At 35.9% G+C, this 22,612-nt stretch overlaps 1 protein-coding gene across 1 annotated transcript in view; it reads left to right on the top strand.

Annotated features, from left to right (window-relative positions):
- The window catches only part of LOC145688051 (inactive phospholipase C-like protein 2), a 662,718-nt gene that overhangs the window by 248,230 nt on the left and 391,876 nt on the right, over nt 1-22,612 (top strand). The gene's annotated exons all lie outside the window — the stretch shown is intronic.

Genomic DNA, 22,612 nt, shown 5'->3' with positions numbered 1-22,612 from the left:
AACGCCAACGTATGCACTGGCGAATTATATAACACTAAGAAACGATATACATTTTCAAATAGGTAATCAAACGCACTATACCGTACCACAATGAAGAGGACGGAAATATTAAGGGTATTCACTACAACGAAATTAAACTACATCTAATTTTAGTTTTTTTTTCTGTAACATCTTAAAAATAAATAAAAAAAAATATTCAAAAAGCAGAAACGTAGTGAACTAGACAATACGATTTTGTATGTGATACCTTTACCACAATTCACCTGTTTGATTTTACTATACCACTATTTACAGAACCCACAGAAAATGCTAAATCTATCTACAGTTGCAAATCGAAAGCAGATAGATGAGTTGTGGTAACGGTATCACATGCAAAATCGGAAAATCTAGTTCACTGCGTTTCTGCTTTTCGAATATTTTGTATTTCTTTTGAAGATATTACAGAAAATCTCTAAAATTAGCGATAGTTTAATTTCGCTGTAGTGAATATCCCTGAAATCCGTGTGTGCTTGGAAGTTGTGAGCGTTAATACCTCTCCATGCTGTACCAGAAATTCGTTTTTCTTTTTCATGCTGAAGTAGTTTGTGCGAGCTTTGAAGGAAACCAGAAGTAAGTATTAATTAAGTTAGAAAGAAATTAAATGATTTTAGTTTTAAATTGACTAGTATAATCTCACCAATTAAAAAAATAATGTCGATGAACACATGAAAATAATCTTCTGACACAACTGGAATTAGTATTTACGTATCGTATGGAATATTGTACTCTGCAGAGCAGAAATATGAATAAGGCGAAAGTACAAAGAAAAATGTCTGGAATTGGAAATCTGGGGAAGGGAAAGAACATTTGTTTGTTTCTTCAAGTTTAGCGTCCATTTTCAGCAGCGAAGCTGTATTCTCAGCTACAGTTTAAAATGGATCTACAATCTAAAGTAAAATCCGAACCACTGTAATACATTCAATGTTCTACTACCAAGAATCGAACCTGAGACCATGTGCCCAGAAGGCACAGTTGAGGGGGAAGAGCACATTGAAGATAGTTAAAAGAGAAAATGATGTACTCCCTGTAATAATGTTTCCGAAGAAATTAAGATTTTTCGATGTTAATAACGAAAAGTTTAATACGAAGAGTAAGAATAATGTGACAAAAATGAACGATATTAAACAGATAAATTTTAACGTCAAAACGAATAGATCTGTAAAGCACAGTGGTGTGTAGAAACTTCTGAACTTGCTGTAAGTAACCTGGCGATGACATTAGAATTGGTACCATAGTCGAGAAAATTTATTGGGTCAATGGATAAGAAATGATGTACTATTATGAAAATGGCAAACGTGCCCAGTTATTCATATAAAAGGATGAGATTCAAAATATTTATTTCTAAAGAACGACACATACATGACTGAATAGAGAGAAGTTCAAAGTTTTAATCCCAACCTATTAGTAGCATTCAATGCCTACAGCGGTGCTGTTGTTTTTTATGAGACAGTAGCGACGACCCAAGAGAAGTAATTTTGTGTGTTGCAGTATGTAAGGAGTGAATCCGTTGTTGCAGTGCAGCGTGGATTTCGTTCAACAAAGAGCCACCTCGTCATAATCAGGTAAACAATTAGTACAATAAATTCATAGAAGATTGTTGAACATGCAAAAGGAAAACATACTAGTCGTCCTCACACGTCAGATGAAAATATTAAGCGCATCCGAAGTGCCGAACGTAGCGTTCGGGAATCCACAAGCAGAGGAAAAAGATAACTTGGAAATTCCGTAAGCAACGAATGGTGTGTGTGTGTGTGTATGTGTGTGTGTGTGTGTGTGTGTATGTATGTATGTATGTGTGTGTGTGTGTGTGTATAAATAACTTCTGGATCTGAAACCGTGTAAGTTGCAATTACTGCTGCCCGTTACTCAATTTTACTTTTGAATGTTTGAAAAGGAAATGTAAAGTTATAAATATGTAACAGTTGAAATTATAAAACCACAATAGTTTTACAATTCTTAAATTAGTTGGACTGTCATGATGAACCCAGTGTGTCTGAAACGTAAGTTGAAACAAAATGAATAAAACACGGAGGGAGTACCAGAAATTGAGTTTTTAATAATAATAATAATAATAATAAAATAATAATAATAATTAGTACGAAAAATAAATTGGTTAGGTCATTTTTTGAAAAGAAAACGTAAACGAACGGAAAGACAGAGTAGAAAGACAAAGAGAGAGAGAAACAGACAGAGACAGAGAGGGAGAATATTATAATTACTATATTTCGTTAACGAAATAATTACTTCCCAAGGAATAAAAGCTAGGTATCTCCAAACAAACTGAAACGTTGGAAACTCATTTGCTTGTGATAAGTGGCTTACCAGTGAAAACCGTATATGATGATTCTGATTATGGATATTGTAATTGATCAATACTTTATCGTCCAATGATTTAATCGGATTAATATATGAAATTTGTATTAAATTGCCGTTTACTGTTTGAGGAAAAAAGACATAACATACAAGTACTATGAAAATCCATTGAATGCAAGGTCTGGCTAGTTTACAAGGAAAGGAAATTGGTGTGGTAAATGGAGGAAATTTTTTGGTAACATCCTTGGTAGTAGCAAATGAGATGGAAAGTGAAAATAGATGCGAGAAGCTGAGAAAACAAATGCGATTTTTATCGATTGGTTGTTATGGCGAAACTGAACAAAAGAAGCAACCTAAAGTTGATAGAAACATGACAGAGGTTATGTCATCCGAAAGAAATTCAGAGCGAATGAGTTTGAATCTGATGATCTTAGCTAATGGCATTCGCCTGAAGATGAATCGCTTTTGATCGATATTCACAGCTCGCTCCGTGCATTTTTGTTTGCGAAGGTCGGCTACCTGTCAATAACGTCAACAATAGAGGGTAATTTTCTGAAATAGAATCTGAATGACCAATACCTCCGTTCTCAGTCGCTGAAATATTGATTATCTCCCTTGGAAAGTGGTGATGGAACACATAGACAACAAATCTCCATGTTCTTTCGGTTGGTTGCTGTTGTTTATATAGTGTAAAGTGTTAGGCATCTTACGTTAGTTGGATGATGTATGTAATATAGAAGGAACAAGACATATTTTGTCACGAGATTGTTGAAATTAATTTACTTGTTACATCGACAATTAAAGAAGTAGATTTGGCAGTCAACTAAGTTGATCTTTTTTTGCTGGTTACTGTGTTGCTTAATGAATACTTCTAAAAATAGAAATAAAAAATACCAAGAAAGTAGTGGTGTGTTCATTGTGAAGGTGTAAAAAGAAGAAAGCTGTTACAGTTTGTCGAAACATAAAAAATTGTTTAAAAGAAAAAATAACACTGATAAATCACCATATGTATGTATAATGCTTATTTTAAGTGCCAAAGTTTTTTTTTTTCAAATCCAATTAATCAGCTTTCCTGTAGATTTAATAATGTTTATCTCCTGTATAGATAGATAATTTTATTCATCATAGCAAACCAATAAAAAACTTTTTTTATTTCATATTTAAGGAAATCACGTTTACAAGGGGATTTTGATAAAGAATGAGTTAGGAAGCTGAAACCAGCAGGGTATATAGGGCAGGATCTGTATAGACTATGTTGCAAAATGCAATGTTCTATGATATTAACATCTTCATATCAACATCTTTTCTTTTCCATTTCAGAAGTGAACATGGCTGCAGCTCTATCAAGCTTCAGTCTAGAGGAGCATAGGACCGTCATGAAGTTTCTCTTCCTCCAAAAGAAAGGTGCCACGCAAATCTCATGCGATGAAACAAACTTTGGGGAACTGTGGGTTATTATGTGCAACTGTCAAACGCTGGGTAGAAGACTTCAGAACTGGCCATTTTAATGCTGAAGTGCGAAACCCAGTGGCAGGCCTGTTTCTGTGTCTGTTCCCAAAAATATGCCAGTCGTTTAGGGCATGATAGGGGAAGATCGTCGAATATCAGCCAAAAGGATTGCTACTTGTTTGAGCATACCACGTAAAAGAGTTGGTACCATTATTCATAATGATCTGGATATGAGGAAGGTTGCAGCAAAGTGGATCCCCAAACTTCTGACGGAGAAACAAAAGAAGGAAAGACTGAGAACTTCACGGACAGTTTTGAAAAATTTTGCAAGAAGGTTTTTTTTTTTTCGGAGAAACTCGTAACTGGTGATGAGACGTGGATCTATTGTTATGGTCCCGAGACTAAACAACAGTCTAAGGAATGGAGGCAGAGTTCTTCTTCTCGGCCAAAGAAGTGCCGTGTGCAGAGGTCTTCACAGAAACAAATGGCAACAATCTTTTCGGATAAGGACGGATTTCTGCTGGTGTACTATTTTCCAGTGGGTGCAACGATTAATGTAGCATATTGCTGTGGTTTATTGAGGAAGTTGCGGGAAGTCATCAAGGACAAATGTCGTGGCAAGATCTCCAAAGGTGTTCTGTTTTCGCACGACAATTCCTCCTCACACACGGCATCTAAAACAGAGAACACTTTGGCCACCCTATCCAGAGTGTTCAAGCGGCAACTGATGCTACAGATGAGTGTTACAGCAGCAGACAAAAGAATTCTTTTACAAGGACTTAAAAAAGTTGCAGGACAGATGTCTCAAATACATTGACTTACTAGGGGAATATGTGGAATAGTGTGGGAGTTTCAGCTTCCTAGCTCATTTTTTTTTTTTTTTTTTGGTAAGGCTCAACCTTTATCAGCATCCGAGGTATATATTTATTTTCTTAAGATTAGACTTTCACGACAACTCATAACATTAGCTCTATCACCATCAAGAACGTTAGAGAAAGTCTCAAAAATCTTGTCTTTGAGTTATGAAATCAGAATTCAGAAGACTTAGTGTAATGAGGTCAGATGATACTGACTACCCAGACCATGCTCCGGTGGAGCTTCACTTATAGTTTGAATATCAACGTCGAAAAATGATTGACGTGACGTTAGTTAGTTTGTGTTATCAAAGTTGGTAGAATTAAAGTGATTAACGTGACAAATAATACGTCTTCAATAATTGTAATAGTAAAATGGACAAAAGTCAGTTACGTTAGAGTTAGTGAAGACGAAACATATTTTCGAACATTTTGTTCGGCATTATTGTTAGTTCAGTCAGTTTCATTGAACATTTCAAAGAAAGTTTTCCTTCTAAGAAATGATCAGTATCTAATGACTATGAAGTTTGGGAATGAAGTTAGACAATCTTGTTATAAGCAGTAGACGAACATTAACGCCATATTTTAGCCAATCGCCATGAATGATGTCCGGGTATGATTTCCACTCGTGTTTTAATCATTCATTTCTGCTGAAGGGCAAAAATAGACTGAGTTATAGTAACATGTCTTATCTGGCTGTAGGTTGGTAGATTGAGTTAGTAAGGTAGAGAGTTGAATATAGATGGAAGTGGAAATGTAAGACATAATGCAAGAGTTGCATTTTAATTATATTTGGTGATAAGAGCAAGGAAATGCACTTAGAAAAGCATTGTAGAATTTTAGAGGTGTGAGACATAGCTTTGTAATAAGGAAAATAGAGATAAAACTAAAAATATATCTGTTGTGATTTGGATTAAGATACTTATGTGTGTTTTCTATAATACCTCCCAATTAAGAGTTTCTACAAGTTACCAATTTGGTATCTAGTTTTGAAGAACAACACTTTCTTCTTCTAAATTCGATAGGAATATTGTATATTGAATATTCCTATACAATTTCTTCATATTCCATATTCAATTTAGAAAGAATCGTTCTGCGTCATAGTGATGAGAATCGAATCGAGCAAATATAGTTTACAGATAAGCACACAACTAATGCTTAAACTAGTTCATTACTATCTGTCGTAATAGATGTATATCCATTACTTTCCTTCCTAGAATAAGTTTTAATTTGACCCTGTGATTTTTCTAACTTCAACAACCAAACGAATTTTACAACGTCCATGAAAACTATGTACGCATTGCTGTACGTTGCATTTCTCATTTGGTTTGGTTTGATTTTCAATTTAGCGTCCTTTTCAGCAGCAAGGCTGTATGTGACATGAACATACAGCTTAACGTGGAATCTGAACTGCATGACCTCTTGCTGGAAACATTACGTTTTCAATTAGTGCTATTTTATTATGTGTATCTGTGATTGATATTCTGTAATAAATCTATTTATTTATTCATTACACTACAATAAATCACTACAATAAACTATATGTAGTGATTTGCAGCAAGCACGGACGTTCTTGTGCAGCGTGTAAAAGTTAAGATTCCACGAACACATGTTACCTTGCATCATTTTTCATTGCAGCCTAAAAGTAATATTTACCAGTTTTTTTTCCTCCTTTTTCCTTCAGATTGTCCGGAAACTAGAAAAACAAATTATTTAATTCATTATTAAGAACATTTTGTATGCTATAGCAGTCATTTCAAACTAGATGCTCTGTGTTGTTAAAGATTTGTTGATTTCCTTCTTAGTTAACCCTACGGAGAGGAGGTAAAGTAGGCACGCAGTCTGCCGTTGAAAAAGAGCAATGATGATAGGCAAACGGGAATATCAAAAGCGTAATTGACGGTGTTCCAGGCATATTACTTATGGATTTAGATTACTCGTACACTGCCAACACTTGTTTTCCATTCTCCGACCTGATTTCCTCTCGTTTCGTCACGTGTTTTTCATACATTTCTCTATTTGTAAAACCGTGATCGTACGTCATACACCTGTCAGTTGGAAAGGACTGTGTTATAACGTATATTCTTATCAATATAAGAACCCTACAGATTACAAATTACGTATGAAGCCTATAAGCAATACAAGTCACAACTAACGATTTCGACATAGCACACTTTCTTTATCACATTCTGAATAGTTGTTTGCTTGCGTAGTTAAATACACATATAATGTCGTTGGTACTTAGGAACGTGTAGACATTAATTTTGTGCTTAGTGCTGTATTGAATTTATTTCGGTGCCGTAACACAGTAGTACTATTATGATCCAGTAATTCTACAATATTGTTAGTTTTTTAGCGGAAAAAATCTAAGGATGAGACATATAGATCTATATACGAATCCGTAGATTTCACGAAAAAGAATCTTATAATATGAGTCAGTATTAAAGCTCATGAGAAGTTTTCGAGAAAAAGATTTTGTAACCTAAAAATTGATGCGGATCGAGAACTACGTCGTCTATTAAGGTGATATTGATACTAAAGTGTACTATCATGAATCTCTTCATTATAATACTAGCAAGTTGATAACTTGTAAAATGCGTAATGAGATATAGCAAAACATTGTCATTAACACTTAAACTTTAAATTGTAATTAACTGAAATATTGTCTGCGGTGAAGTCATATGTCAGTTGATAGATCACATCAAACTTAAGAAAAATGTAAATGATGTTGCATACTTTCCAGTTGCCATTGATAATTGATAGTTCTCCTGGAATACAGTGTTTATATATGTATGTACTCTACATTATAAAAAAAAAATATGCTTTATCTATCAGATCGCGTCTTCTCCTAGCATGATTGGTGTGTATAGCCTACTCCTAAAAGTTACGAATATTCAGCCTGAAATATTATATTAAAGTCTTCCTTCGTTACAGTGTTGGAGTACCGTGTAATGATAAAGCATGTTTTGTTTAGTCTAGTCATCACATGTCTAGTGTAGTTTAGTCATGCTTTATCACATCCAACAGGCTGATTATTGGAGTAATCAGTGAAATAACGTTTTTACTGTAGAAACACCATACCGGAGGAGATCTACGTCCTAATGTTGAAGAATTATGTTACACTATGATATCTAGGACGTATGTTCTGCCATATTACTTGTTTGGAAAGCGGTTATTACTAATAACTAATATGAAAGTGACATAATTTTCGGAAGACCATTTTCATGCAATGCATTATATACGTGCTGCTACCACTTTTGATAGTTTATTCTTGGTTTCTCCGTTAACGTTTTTTTTTTATTTGTTTTGAAAGTAAAGAGCGAGTGCCTTTGTGACTAAATAGTTGTCGTTACCGTGACATGTTGTAGATTCACATTTTATATAAATTTGGTGCTGAAATGAGAGACTAAATTATATACAATTTAACCAATCGATAAACGAATTTGAGTAGCGGAACATCACACTTTTTTTTTTAGATCATCGACGAAAGTGACACGATGTATGATTCTTCTCTATCCATTAAATTGTTGCAGTTCATCATTCAATCTATATTGGGGCCGGAAGTGCTTATGCTAATCTGATTGACATGAATCAGGTACGTAATTGCTTTTATCCTCACTTCAGCTTGTTTTTAATTAAAATCTCAAGTGACATGTAACATGACATTCCAGGTATTGTCTTTTATGAAGGAACGTTTCAATATCAACAGCGTATTGACCTTTAACATCTTGCTGCATTCCACGTAGAATTGTATAGGATCCAAACAATGGAAAATTACCAATTTACTAAATGTTTTCCTGCCAGCATATATTAGTGCTATGCGCCTAAACGGTATAAGTAAGGACTCACAATACGAAACGCATTAAAAATGTTACATATAAACGCGATTAAATCAGTAAATTGTGTACTGTAAAACAGGTAATTTTTGATTCAACTGTTATTGTTGATTTATGGAGTCATTTACGGAAGTGAAATACTGAAATTCATTAATGAAACAATATGACCCTTCTAAAGTAACTATCCCACAAGAAGACCGAAAATCTATTATCGCAGAAACGGAATTCTCACCATTAGATCATATCAACTGTGCGAGCTAATCATGTGAAAGTCGTTCGTAGGTACCCCATTTAAGAAAAACTTGTGACAGATGAAAAAAGTATCTTGCTCAATGTAAAGTCCATTTTAGCTAGTTTTTGGCGAAAAGCCATTCTGCCAAATAGGAATTCCAACATGGCCAACAGCGTAAGTATATTATAATATCCTAGCTTAAAGCATTCAGTGAAACAAGCATGAACCACATTTTCTAGAATATACAAAATTAACTATAGGCTGTTTCTTTCTGAAACCACGCATTTTTGTAAGTGAGATCCCTATTCCTAGCTAGTTTTAAAATTTCTAAGGTATATTGTTAAGAGGTATATTGTATTCTAAGGTATGACCTTTTAAAGAGGTATGGGCGACTGGTTTCCTTTTATAAAGAAGGTTGTACATTTATTTTCAAGAAAGATTTAAGAACTTTGGTGAAATTTAAAAAGTCATTTCAGGAGCCAAAAATATTATATAGTTAGAAAATAGATCCTCCGCTTTTGGGAAAACTCGTGTAAGGATAAAACTCTTTTTCAGAGTGTAGATGTAATCTCCAAGATTGATCTAACCTTAGGTGAAAAGGTGTACACCAACCGTTTTGAGCTGGTAGGAGCTATTGTGCTGCCAAAATGTCTTGAGCCGTGGCAAAAATGCGAACTAAAGCTCACACTCTCACACACACACCCGTTGAACCAATAGGGGTTCAGCTGTTGCTAAGCGAGAGAAAGCGAGTGGAATTCCTTCAGCCGATACCAGCGCTTGCAACGGAAGACTAGGGATCAAGTCAATGTGGTATATCTTTAGATACATTTCTAGTTTGGAAAAGTAATTTATACATGACTTTGAGAAGGGCACCCGAAAAGAGTATACTTTTTATGTTGAAAGTAGACCATTTCTTTTTTTCAATACGAGAAAGTGATTTAGGAGGACATAGCTTTCAGATATATTATTTATTAGCAGGGCCGGATCCAGGATTGTCTGAGGGGGGGGGTGCACTAATAACTACCAAAATAGCCAGTCACACTCAAATTATTCAAACTGACATGTGACGATATTCTTTATCCCTGGCAACACTGATGCCTGAAACTAAGGAAAGTATTTTAAAGAGGGTCGCAAATGTTATGCAGAAAAAAAAATGCTCTTCACTCCTCCTGGCTTCTGTTTTCTTCCCTACTTGACAAATGCTATATTGTTTTGCTTGTCGAATCCTTTTCCTTCAACCTTTCAAAAATCAACTTAAACTATTGCTTTTATAAAGCTCTGCCTTGTTTTAAGCCCCAAACGGAAACATGATGGCAGAAAGTTTCGGAAAGTGTTGATATTTTCATTGCTAGTTTCTCATTTTAGATAGTGTATATTTATAACGAAGAGAGAGGGTGCACCTTTGGCCCTGTCTAAAATCTGGCCCTGCTTAATAGCAACGTCGAAAAGCTTCAATAAAGTTATACATGTTTGACAAACTTCCTCATCTCTAATTTGCTTATAAATGCTAAACCTAATTTAGTAAGTGAAGGTCATTGGTTCGATTCTTAGTCACAGCAGCTTTGACGTATTATGTGGGTCTGCTTGCTTTTATTGTGTTATCACTTACAGACATGAGGAGAAATTGACCCAAATAAAATATAGACGTAATATAGGGAATTTAAAGAGAGAAAAGCTTTACATTCTGTATCTTTTATGAGACTATCGGTGTCAGGGAGTTTAAAAGTTATCATTAAAGGTAGATCCAATACTTGCAGGGAAATTGATTTTCCAGGTTTATTCAATACGTAAAGTTCTAGTTGAATAAAGCAATTATGTTTAAACAGAAGACAGAAAAACGCGATTCATTTTCATCATTGGAGCTTACCTTGCCAATTAATTTTAGTGTTTATTTTTACTGAGAACTAAAATAGAAGTAATCAATGCTGTTTTCTTTCTCTGTTCCTGCAACAACAGTTCCTGAATTGGTAATAAATTTTGAAAATATTGTGTGCTGCTTTAATTGATCTAGTTACAGAGCTCATTAAAATTTCTGTCGACACAGGAGACATTGTTTGGATTGATTTGCAATTAAGATGTATTGCGTGTTCATTAAAACATATTTGCGTCGATCGTGCGTGGCTGACAAGAAAATAAGAAGAAAATAAGAGGTATAAAATTGAATATGTTTCACTTTCCTATAACTTTCGTCTTTTCATAAGGATAAAAAAGGTCTTAATTAGTAATTAAAAATGAATCAGGAAAACTTGAAAGTTAACATTTTTCTCTTTAATTTATGTCGTGGAGCTTAATTACCAGTGTCGTTGAAACGAATAAGTTGCAAGTTACGTAAGTGTTTCAAGGATCAATGTTTTTACTTGGATGATTGGCAGTCTTTACTGGAGAAGAAATCCAAACATTTACTTCTGTAGCCTTAGAATATAAATACATCCGAGTTGCTATCTCTTGCACATTTCTTCAAGAGCCGTCTCATTTTTTCTTTGTCCAATACTGAATGTATTTTCAGAAGAGTAATAAATGATTCTGAAAAAAATGTTTTTTTTGCTGAATCCGAAAATATTAGTTTTCTCGAATCAGCGCCTAATTTTTGTAAAGTATAATTGATATTTTCAATTTTCTGGAACTAACTTGGAAAAATATTTAAAATAAGCAAGTTTTCTATTTTATAATAATTGTCCATACAGTTGAATATATAAAATAAATTATCCCCTGCTCCCGTCACAGACAAAAAGTTCAGAAACTTTTGAGGGAAATAAGGGAAAAGTTACCGTCGAAGAGAAATTTACGTACCCACACTTAGCAACACTGGACGACACTGAAACAACTGATTAACAATGTTACATGTTTACTTTCGTGCTTTTTTCCGTATGGTGAGAGTTATTTCGCTGTTGAGGTAATGAGCTGTAACAGATAGGCAACATTGAAGCATTGTCACATGATCTTGAGACACATTAACGTGTGGATGTTTGATTGTGAAGTAGCTAACATTTGCAAATGTTATTTCTTGTTGTGAAATGCAGTGCTATATTTCTGACTCTCTAGGAAGTGTTTAAACGATCGTGACAACTTTTGTTAGACCCTATGGGTTTGGACGATTAACACCAGAACTGAAGCTCACGAAGATGACACGTAGAAATCGTATTTCTCATTGAAGGTTGACATAGGAAAGTCCTGGCCATCTCGATTTTGCTGTAAATCCTGTCTAATAAATCTAAGAGGATAATTACATGGTTCTCGCAAATGTATTCCATTCGCTGTACCAATATTATGATCTGAATCATGTGATCACTTAGACGACTGCTATTCGTCTGTTTTTAAATATAAATGGAATAAGGTACAAGGGTAAAAGACAGTCAATTTTATGATATAAGGGAGAGGGGGGACATTGGTACACGGGACACATAGGTACGAGGTAGATATTTTCCCACTGTGAAGAGGTAAATGGACAATAGTTTGGTGTTGGAAACATTGGTGACAAACGAACATCTTGAAGCACCGTTAATTGATGGACGCATGTTCTTTTCTATGTGGAAAAAAAAGAAAAAAAACTTGGTTTCTTAGAGCAAAAGTAAGGTTTCACTTACGTCTTTGTAAGCTTATATTTGTAATAAGCACTGGATTTTTGAAAACTTGTGTACCGGTATGTTGCATGAAACTGTAATTCTTTACAAATAATTTCATTTATGTTCAATTGCCCTGCGTGGAATAATTTTTCAGTTATAGGAATTAATGAACCTGAAGTTCGGTTGGGGCACATTAGTACGCATGCATGTGGGGTGGATTGGCACGGACCAATGTGCCCCCACTGCTCTGTACCAATCTACCCCTTCCATTGGTAATTATAAGAGTAGACTATTCTTTGCGGATTTTCCATGTACCACAGTTTTCGTAATAATTAACATCAAGTAGAAAAAGTTACTAATAATATAGGATACCTCATGTGTGATCGCTTGATTTCCGTAATCTAATCATAAAAATAACCAAAATAATATGGAAAACTTTCCTATTACTATATATCCGACAATACCGAACTGTAGGTAGATATATAGTCGATAGGTACACAAACTTTCGAATGAAAAATTGTTTAACCATTTAGGAGCCATGACAGCAAAAATGTGAAGGATTCTTTCCCCCAGGTCATAACATGTGAGTGATTTTAATAGGCATATGTCTAACAAAATCAACCTCAAATATATATTCGTACATTGACGCTAAAAGCCAACATGTAGTAAGCGTCATATTAATTCAAATTTCAGCAACCTATTTGAAAGTTATTCGGCGAGATTCCTGAAACTTTAATATTATAAAGGTAACCAAGAAAGTTCTGTCGCTTTTTGTGGAGCTCTGTATTCAATTGGCCCTCACGCCTTGAGTTGAATGCGAATGGAGATAAGGCGAAGGTCAGCTGTTGGTGTGGATATACCCAACACACTACCTGATTATGGCAGTTCAGTCAAGTTACACAGTGAACTTGCGTAAGGACAGAGTAAACATGGGACCTCCACACAGAGTCCTAAGGGCGAGTATGGTGTACGAGTTCAAACTGGGGTCAAACGCCCCTGTAGCAAGGGAGAAGATACGCCAGGCATTGTGTGAGAGAGTCGTGTGTCGTGACTACGCGGCAAGTTCAAAAACGGTGACGAAACACTGGAAGACGCACCACGTGCCGGAAGACCAACACATATACAAAATGAAGATCTTCAGGCAGCAATTAAGATGAACAGTGAACAGACATGTGAGGAACTGAGACTACAATTCAGTGTGAGTGAAGAAACCGTTCGGCAACACCTCCTTCAACTTGGGAAGCATTACAAGTTGGGTGGATGGGTTCTACATGATTGGATCCGAGCCAGAATGCAATGCGAGCAACCTGTGTTTCTTTGCTGCCTTGTCTGAGGAAGGAGAAATTTCTGAAAGGGTGTTGACATATTATGAGAAGTGGGTCCTCTACGAAGCTCCGCGGCGCCATCATCATTGGTTAGCATCCCATGAACCGGTTCAAAACAGCCAAAAACAGCACTGCACTTTGGTCCTCCTGTGTGTTTGGTGGAATTCTCGTGGCATGGTGCATCGGAAACTGCTACCAGCTTGTCAGACCATCAATGCAACTGTGTACTATGAGCAGTTGGTTTGTAATAAGAACAACTCAAGACTCTAGAGCCAGCACGTCTGAATCGCAAAGGGTCCTGCTGTTACATGACAACGCTAAGTGCCACTTGGCTAGGATGACCCGGGACACCATTTTATGCCTTTTATGGGAAACACTACTGCATCCGCCATACTCCCCGGACATTGCACCATCCGATTACCACCTGTTCTACCGCGATGGAATCCATGGCCTTCCAGAGCGTTGGCAGAAGGTCGTCGATGCTGATGGGACTATGTTTGATCTTCCAGGCACGTCTTAGGTGACATATCGATGTTCGAAGGTTGTGGATGAAAAAGCGACAGAACTTTCTTGGTTACCTTAATAATAACAAAGCTTCGCCTCCTTTGGAGACAACGGGACGCTCGAACCAAAATTATAACATCTTTTCCAGTTAGTAGTTGAGGTATGAATGATTTCAAAATGTTGTAGCCCTTGGATTATTTACTTTTTGTTTTCCTTATAAGAGACATAACTTCATTTACAGTACGTTTTTATCTTTGTAAATAGCTTGAGAAACTTTTAAATTTTTGAGAACATAATCAAGCATTGGACTTTTTATTTTATTTATTTTTATTTATTTATTTTTGTAACAGGTTGAACTAGATCTATTAAATTACTAAAGATTCTGACAAATCTTCACATTCATTTTATGAAACATGTTTTTTTATTTTGCATTTCTGCTGCTGTAAGCCCTTAAATGTATTGTTAAAGTATTGTTAAATGTATTGTTAACCCTTTTCTTGGCAAGGAGACTTGTGTTGCTCAGAAAAATACTGGATGCGACTTCCGTGCCATTATAAAATAATAGATAATTGCACATTTTAGTTACATGTTTTATTTAGACAAGGTTGTGATGTAATGTATCCCATAGGATACATTGCCAAAATAGGTAGTCAAAGAACGAAAAGTGTTCAAAAAAATTATGTATCCCAAAGGATACATTGTCAAGAAAAGGGTTAAAGTAAAGTATTGAGTTTGTGGAAGTTTAATATTGAATATTATATTTCAAAATATTTCATTGAAAAAAAAACGTTATCTCTATTATCAAAAAGTATGTGTGATATTTCACTTTGCTCGTACCAATCTGCCCCAAACCAGTACCAATCTACCCCACATGGGGAAGATTGGTACAGATTGCAGACGTTTCGTAAAATGTAATTTACTCCAGGTAGGACATGAGTAGAAACAATATTGTACATCGTAAATGTAGCTAAGGAATCACAGTTTAAGTAGGAAAAAAATCACGTTTCTCAAGCTAACGATTTGTTCTAAAATCTCGGGTAAGTAAAAATCGTACCAATGTCCCCCTCTCCCCTATAGTAAACTAGAAACCTCATATGACATGCTGTGACAGTGGCGTTAGAAGTATGTATCGTAGACAGAAGTAATTTTGATGACAGTACATGCGGTATAGATAGTGAGCGTGGAGATTCTACAATGCAGAGAACGTGACAGAGAACCACATTTGGTTACTCAGGAGGAAATGAACGACCTTGTTAGATTTTAACTTCCCAAAACAACTACCTGGCCTCCTAATGCCAAGGTTTCAAGTTTGCATTTTTCTTCAAAAAGAAAATAAATTGACCTTCTACCGTGAAATATAGCATGTATTTCTTAAATTGTGCAGCAACAGTGACGATTGCATATATTGCACAGATGTTGCAGGGCTGATGCAGGCATTGCAAGTATGGTATAAAGGTAATCAGTGGCAGTTATTCTTGGACTCGTCAGAAACAAGCATAATCCGCCTCCACAACCAGTTGGACATTCAGCAAACTTGAAGGAAATTTATCAAACTTTGAGACTCTTGCCGCAGAAAGTGAGGTACGATGAACATATGTTGGAGATACATTGAGATTTGAATGCGATTGGGTTTGGTAGGGTAACAGTCTATAAAAAATACTGCTGTTTCCTTTGTGAGTGGAACAGTAGAGTAAGAGAAAAACACTATATACAAAGGGAGTGGTCTACTCGTGAATTCCTTGGGGCCGCGGTGGCTCAGTGGCAGAGCGTTCACCTCTGGTGCTAGGGTCTCGGGTTCAAACACTGCTCAAGCCAAGTGAACTTTGTGGTGGACAAACACCGTGTACGCGGGTTTTCTCGGGGTTCTCCCGTTTCCTCCCACATTTTTCATTCCACCATTTCATTCATTACTCATCATCACCGTCTCCTTTAGCCTAACTGGCATAACCGTGGGACGTAAAACTCAAAAATTTCATTTCATTTTTTTTTCGTGAATTCCTTACTCCCGGAATTAAGAACGTGAAAAAGGAACAGCTTATCATCCCAAGATAACATTTCTACCTTCCTTGCTTATTAAATTAGACTTTACAAAGGTATTTGTAAAAGGTTCTGAAACGGAAGGACAATGATATAAGTACCTCCAGGAAAAAGTTTCCAAATATATCAGATTCTAAACTAAAAGGTTTAATCATTGTCCCCCAGATACGTCAGTTAATGAAAAATGACGTGTTGCATGCAAAACTGACAGAGGTGGAGAAACAAATCTCAGCATCAAATATGAAACTAGAGCAAAGGAGGTAATTATAACACAAACCGAAAATACTCAAAATTTTATCTAAACCAAACTGGCATTTAGTGGACCACTGTAAGAATCGAACCTGACCCCCAACGTCAAATACAAGCGAATGATTTTAAAAACAAATCACGCAAAAAAAAAAAAAAAAAACTATAATCTTGAATTAGCACAATTTAGCGACAAAAAATAATTAACTTGTTATTATATCAGCTACATTCTCACTTCGCTTTTGTGTTCATTATGAAGTCCCATTTACAGGACGAGGCAATTCAACATGCAACTACACATCCAAGACTGGAACGAAATAACGAACAAGGAAACACCAAAGGCGCTCACAATTTCCCTGCAGAACTGGTACATCCAAGAGACAGCTAACAATTCAACGCGGTCAAGAATCGACCCTCTCCACGAAATCACAGAGATGTCAACTCTATCGTCATTTTAACTGTTCAAAAGTTTTAACAATAGAATAACTCTATATATTATTGCTATTTAAGTAAGTTATTTTACAAACAGAAATATATATTTCTTTCTAATCCAATAAATTATGATTACTTTATTATTATTATTATTATTATTATTATTATTATTATTATTATTATTATTATTATTATTATTTTAATTCGAACGAGTCCATTCCGTTAAAGGTAACAATTTAAGTTTCTAGTAAGAAAATTATATGAAATGTTGTGTTCATAGGGCAGTTTTTTGTAACTTAAGACCATTCAGGGAGTTCTGCGCACACCAAAACAACAAATAGCATGGCGGTCCCAGATTCGGGCTATACGGTGAATGCATTAAAACCTCACGGCCGTCTCAATTTATGACGGGTCGTTAAAAATGTATGCGATCTGGCGTTGGAGCGTGTTGTACGACACCCTTTTTGTTGATCAGTTCCGACAATTTCTTTTGAATTGCTAGATTCACTTGCGGTAATTGTCGACAGTACATGTTCGAGTGTATCATTCTCACTCATGATGCATAATGCACCTCCAACCCCACCAAAGCACAGCATAACATTCCTGAGCGTCTGTGTGGGCTTTGACATTGACATTGGAGTTCCTCCTTGCTTCAGGCACGATCTTTGTCGCATATTATTGTCGTATATTATCCATTTTTAATCTGTCGTGATCAACTTCTCCAGAAATGACTTGCTTTCGTTACGTTTCAGCAAAGATTCTCAAATAGAAATTTCATAGAGTGTTTTTTTTTTTTTAAACAGTCATGTGGCACCTAGATGTCGAAATTATCCTTATATCTAGCTTTCACCAAATTGTTAATACTATTTTCTGCTGGATTTTTATATCATTTGTGATGTCATGATTGTTTACTTGCAGGTTTTGCTCGCCTTTTCCCATATCATCACCCAATTTAATATTTTTTTGCCTACTACGTCTTGAACATAAGAAATTCTAGAACGAAAGTGACTGAAACTTATTTTGGCTAAGGCTTCCGACAACGTATCTGGTCCATAAGCGACACAAATTTCTTCGCTGGTCTGCGCAGCATTCGTGCTTTTATGGAAACAAAATTGTAACATGTAGCGCAGTTTTATGGAAAATTCACTCATCTTCATAGTACAATTACTTACGCCTAACTAGAAAAATTACAACACTTTTACACATTTAGTAGCTTCAACTTTCAGCTGCCAAGTGACGTTAGGGCCACCGTGCTGCGACTCATATATCCTGAGATTTTAGGCGCTAACTTAGTTTTGTGCGCAGAAGGTTAAGTGCTTCTTAGACTAACTTATATCTAGATATGCCATGTTTGTTTATTCGTGCCCGGAGATTCTCGTGCTCCTTCGTACTCGAGTTTCTAACGCATGTGCTTATGTGGTCAGAAGTACGAATTTTGGTGTGGGTACTTGTCTTGAATGCAAGCCCGAATAGTTGTTTGGATGCTGCTTTAAGCAGTAGATAGATCTGGTCCGACATAACGTCGGTGCTGAAAAGAGACTTCAAATTCTAATCTGTCAAAGATGATATTGGCTATGTGCTAAGCATTAATGCCTACAGCACGCGAGATCCAGGTTTCATTCCTAGTGGGAGGTTATGTGGTTCGAATCTCACTTTATACGGTAGGTTCAGGTCCCATATAGTCCCAGTGTTGAAAAGGAACGTTGAACTCAGATCAGTCCAGTCCAATGTATCAACCACCCAATGTTCCGATTTCGTATCAATAAACTGATCGGAATTGAGGCATATTTATTAGAAAGAAAGAAACAATAAAGTAAGAGTTAGAAAATGCTGTAAACACTATTACGTTTTGTAAATTAAGATACAGATTTTAATCATCCAGTAACTTTTGTAAGTGAAAAAATAAAAATTATTTGCGCACATTTAGCTGCCCCAGCAAATTCACTTGTGTATTAAAGAATTTTCGGTTCATGTGACAATCTCCCTGTCCATTGGACCATTTAATATTATTTCTTCAGCCTATAACCGTCATACACTACTCAAATAAATAGGGGGATAATCCTGTGCATCCTACTTTATTTCCAACCAGTAAAGTTCCTGATTATATAAAGAGTTGCAATTCAAATGTGGACTCAATAATAAGGATAGCCGGATATTGACCGGATACAGCTGAATCGAGGCAGAGGGAAGCAGATGATATGGAGAGAGAGCCCTGAGTCTCTCCGTGGCTCTCAGTCACAAGATACTTTTGTCCAACACGTGTTCGGGTGACTATCGGGTATGAAGCTTTATTTCATTTTTCACGGTTTCCTGCCTGTGCTGCACTTTGGTTTGGGTGTGTTGTCTTCTGGTTAGTATACGGGTAGTCTGACAACTCTCTTTTCTCTAAAGAATCAAATACTTTAACGAGTGTAAATCTATAAATTCCGTAGTTCAAATATGCAGTTCAAACATCATTATATTACAAAACGTTTGAATAAAGGATGTACAAATTTCCGTGCTACGTGTAGTTTTGTTGTTGGTATCTAGAACTGTATGAGAAGTGGATCTACATGTTACTGTGACGTGTATTTCTTTCGTGTTTTTTTTTAATCACTCTTTACCCTAGAGTACACAAAATAAGGAACAGAGAGACTGAAAATTGGGTTCTATATTCAGTTATTCAGTTTTCAATATACTAATAGTATCTGTAACTCATTGACTTAATACATTATGATGTGGTTCGTGACAGTACGTGACTCTTGAATAATGAGTTGTATGAAATTACTTTGTAAAGGATTTTAAAACCTTGTTGCATGTGTAATTAAGTATGTTTACAGTGAATAGAAAGTTGCAAAAGTATGAGTGTGTGTTTGTACTTCAAAAGTGGTAGTTAATTGACACCAGTTACCAAGATTAGATTCAGTTGTATATTTGTGCAGAGCGTTTTCTTTTTTTCAAACATAGTATCTTCGTCTCTACGAACAATCCATATTCATGCATTTTCGTCAAGTGGATTATGGTTCACCCTGTATATTGTGAATTGAATAAAGTTACAAATGTACTGCTTTCAACGTGAAACACAATGACTTTCTTTTTAATTTGACTGTACAGTTAGAATTTAGGTAGACTAGGTTTATTGTTTGTATGTTTTATTTATTTTTGTGACACACACATGTTGAGATTTTCATCTCAAATCTGTGTTTTGCATTAAGGTAAAAGGCGCACACAGGCTCTGCGTTTCTTGAAATTAGTACTAATGAAGCTAATTTACGTCGTGAAAGGTGTTTGAATACTGAAAATTATGTATTCCATTATGACTCAAACGACTTTTCTTCCTCGCGTATAAATCTAGTGCATTGGTTTCTCAGCATTTCCTTTTTAGTTGCCTTGTGCTGTGCTTTTAATATATACGCATTCATTCTGGAGAGCATATATGAATGATTTTTCTCGACTTCCTGTGACTGTAATTTGATAAACAAACAGGTTCACTGTAATTCTGCAGAGCTCCTCTGATGTTGGAAGTAAAAAGACACACACATCAAATAGAATTTACGTTAATCAATGCAAGAGAGTGGAATGCAAAAGGCTAATACGGGGAACGAGGAACCAGTAATAACAAACTAACAGTAGGCTTCCTCATGAATTGGTAGTAATTGCTCTCGCATTTGGTGTTAAAAATCTGGGTTCGATTCATCTTATGAGTTAATGCGTATTACTGGTTCCGTGTTATGCTGTAGGTCTACATTTCATATAGACTGCAAAGTAAGTGAAATGTAAAAAGCCGAAATACAAACATGCTTACAAAAGCTCATCCTACTACGTAAGAAGAGAACTAAATCATGTCCATACTACGCACTCCCTTATATTCTGGGTTCGATTCCTGGTGGGAAAACCTTGAAAAGTGTGAACATATTTCGATGATTCAGATTCCCCCCATTAAACTGTAGATGCACGCCTCATATAGCATCGTTGCTCAAGAGGAGCGCTGAAGCCTAACCAATCAACAAATTTTAAATATGATTATATGGAGTACACAATTAGCCTTACCCACATTAAGAAATGTTTCCAGAAAGCAAGAAACACTCTGCATTGCAAAAAATTGATTTGGTTAGCTAATATTACATTTAGCAATCGTTTTCCAACCAAATGATGATTTTGGGGGTGTCTCAGGGGAATTTCTTTTAGCTACAAAATATCTCCTAGGACCAGTTCATGCTTAATGTGGGTTGCCAGTATAGTCACAGTGCTGCCTTTCATCACCACTTTCATCTTTTGAAATTACTACTGTTACAATATATCTGCGAATAGACTTATAAAAGCATTCATCACCACTGATACATCAGCAGATGGAGAATTGAAATACTCATTGAATCTCATTCAGGCTGTTCTACAGAAAACTCTCTTAGGAGAAATAGTAAGATCACATTGTGATGGGACGCGCACTGTGATTTATAGCTAGGGATGCACGCGAGACTAGACGAGGCGAGAAATGGAAAAAATCTCGTTTCGTCTCGCAGCCTCAAATGTTGGTTTCGTCTCGCGTCTCGTCTCGTCTCGTCTCGCAAGTGTGAAGTATCGTCTCGCGTCTCGCATAAAATTTTGAATCTCATCTCGCGTCTCGCGCGAGACTTTCTTGCATGGTCTCGCAGTCTCGCATATATTCTGGGTCAAAATTTTGCAATGCGTTATTCTATGGCTGTTAATGAATGATGATATGATATTCTGTCCGAAGGCAGGTATTTGATTTAAAAGTCCCTTGACAAGGTGAATCCATGGTGGTTTGCCATTGCTTTCCATGAGATGAATGTTCATAACATCCTAAGGAGACGGAACCTAGAGTTCAACATGGTATCCGAACTTGTGTCCCCCTCCGCTCCAAATTAAAAGAAAAGTTGTGCTGGAATTTGATTGCTGGACCATTAATTTTCGTCAAATTAATAGCAAAACCAGCATAAATTGTTGCTGGATCCAAAATTGTTTTCCAGGTTAGAGGTCTCCAGCAATATTTTCCAGTATGCCATGCGGGCACATTTTTGCCCCGAAAAAATAGTCGCCAATGTAATTAGAATATAAAGAATATAACGTTTCCGTATATGTTTTTTCTGAACTCATTGAACCAAACTCGGATCCTTTTACTATATCTATATGTAAATTTCTTCGTCTTTATTTAACCGGATTTCAACCGGCTGTAATAAATTTCCAATTTACAAAGTTTTTTTTAATGATGCTTAGAAACTAAAGAAGGCTTTAATTCTGAAAATCAACCTTGAATAATAATAAATCTCATAAAATGTCCATTGCCCCAATCAGTTTTTTGTTCCTGGAGACATTAACGCTCAACTTAGAAAACTCAATAAATGTAAAGTCACTAAATATACAATTAAATGTAATTCATAGATGTTGCGAAGCTGCGAGAAGTCTCGCTCTAGCGTCTCGTCTCGCATAAAATTTGCACTCTCGTCTCGTGTCTCGTCTCGCATTCTCGCGTCTCGCGTGCATTCCTATTTATAGCCCAATAAATTCAGGATTTCATGTGGAAATAATTCGTAATTAGCTAAAAATTTCAGAATTACTTTCTCTTTACATGCAGAACGAATCCTGAAAAGTGCCCTAATTTTCCATGTCTGCTTTCATCCAAAATGACGGATCCAAGATGATTACCAAGCACTTTTGCCTTGTTTGATATTTTTCCGCATAACTAAGTTAAAAATAAGCATATTTCAATTATGAAAAAATATATATACTCTACAATAATTACTACTCCGATGTATACCATAAAATGACCAATAAAACAATTCCA

Source organism: Thermobia domestica, chromosome 6 (assembly GCF_964235325.1).
Source record: "Thermobia domestica chromosome 6, izTheDome1.hap1.1, whole genome shotgun sequence".
NCBI classification, from domain to species: Eukaryota; Metazoa; Arthropoda; class Insecta; order Zygentoma; family Lepismatidae; genus Thermobia; species Thermobia domestica.
The sequence above is the reverse complement of the archived record's forward strand: the minus strand, read 5'-3'. Positions and strand labels throughout refer to the sequence as shown.